Consider the following 2,037-nt stretch of genomic DNA (forward strand, 5'->3'; position numbering starts at 1 on the left):
CTCAGAAGTTAACCATTTTTGAACTAAATTCTTGTAGGTCTGTTCCTGCATATGAATCGATTCCATTCCGTTAAAAATTTTGATTATTCTTGAGAAGTCGCATGAACTGATCTTGTATTCACCCATTATCACTGCAGGGGTTTGAATGCTTCGAGTAAACATACTTACAATCGCTATTGACTTGTCACATAGCCTACAACACTCTGTATCAGGTAATATTACTTTTGTATTGGAATAAGGTGGGTTTTAAAAAAATCACTGCTGGCTTCAATTGCCGATCAGAGAACGTTCCAATGCTGGCACGTTTACAACCCTTTGAACTGAGGGTTAAAGACGTATAGAAAATGGATATGTACTTCCGCTGAACGTTTTCGTTAGATGGTACTGCACAACATAATCTGAAAATACGAAAATCAGACGAATTAAACTATGTACTCACAGTTCACTACTCCTACACATATACACAGGCACATTGATTATGAATTATATGATATTGATCGTCCAGGTGGAGCTTGACGTTTCATGATGTTGATATCGTATAAATTGCACATTGCTAACTGAAATCGTTACCAATCTTTCGTATATATGTTAATTTCGCAATGCAGTGTTGGTGAGTTCATGAAAAACATTGTTTGATCGATGCACTGTAGCTGTACATCGAGGATAGAAACTTTACCGAGTCTGAAGATCGTATGTTGAATCTATGGAATGAACATGCTACAACAACTCTATGTGGGACCTACTACTGTGACCAAACCAACTGTGCTACACTGGTCATACGACTTTTATCATTTTTCGGTGGATGATATCTCACCAAAACGCTATTAATGTATGATGATCATCTTCCAGCTTCTTTGTTCGCTGACTGATTTTACTGGCTTTGAATCAATGTATTCTTTGATTACGACATTGGAAGGTTCATACGTAATTATTTGACGAACCGTCTTGCTCCTTTGACGCCAGAAAACGTCCATTATGTGGAATATTGCTTTATATCCACGACAAGTGAATTTTCTTGGGTCTGTTGTCATTGAATCCTACATATTTGCAATTTAATTATTCCAAATGTCAAGCTGGAGTCAGACGAATCGAATTCTATTCATCATATTTTTCAAATGGGGACCAGCGTCGTGGAAAGCTTTGGTTTGTTTCTCATTACAAATAAAATCATTTCTGATGTCGAATTTTGTGTGTCCATCCGACAGTGCCGCCGCATATTAGTCTCGTGCGATGTTCGGTTTTTCTATGTGTTAACGGTGACAGTAAAACACGAAGAATAATCAGTACTTCAGCAGCGACTGAGCAGCTCTTCTGCATGGCGGTAGTAGCACAGGCCAGGGCGATGATGTCGCTGCTGCAGTACATATTTTACTGACCTTATCAATATATGTCGATAAAACAAATATCGCAATAGACTAATATGGGACCGCTCTAAGGAACGGACACAAAAAATTCGACTTTAAAAATCTTTTGTTTGTAATGACAAACAAACCGATGCTTTCGTTCGACGTTAGGCGTTACATCAAAGTCGTGACGAGTAGCATTTGTTTGAGCTGCTGGTTGCAAATAAAAATTGAAAATGTCTACTGAACACCAGACAAAAATAAGCCACATGGCGCATAGGAGAGACACCCTGTATATAATACTGGCAGAAGTGAAAAACATGCGGAAGGACACAGTGGGTTTAGACAAACATCCATTGTTTTAACTATAAATAGCAAGTAGTCTAATTGTATTTTTGTGTTGGTATGTACTACAAAATTAGTCTGACATCATTTATCTAACAGACATGTTTCGACCTACAGACAGGAGCAAGCACTGGGTATAAATAACAACCCGTTTAGCTACGAATATAACTTCGCCCAATAGCGACAATGTATCTCACGTGGTTGGATGCAGTGCACAGCGCTCAGTATCAGGGGAGCGAGGTGCGGGGAGTCTGCCTGAAGTCAGCTGGCAAGCCCGCAGACCACGGACGACAGCAGAAGGAGATTAGCAGGTGTAGTGGTTGGCTTTGATACTAGGACAGTCAGGGTC

The sequence above is a fragment of the Schistocerca nitens genome, chromosome 1 (assembly GCF_023898315.1).
Source record: "Schistocerca nitens isolate TAMUIC-IGC-003100 chromosome 1, iqSchNite1.1, whole genome shotgun sequence".
NCBI classification, from domain to species: domain Eukaryota; kingdom Metazoa; phylum Arthropoda; class Insecta; order Orthoptera; family Acrididae; genus Schistocerca; species Schistocerca nitens.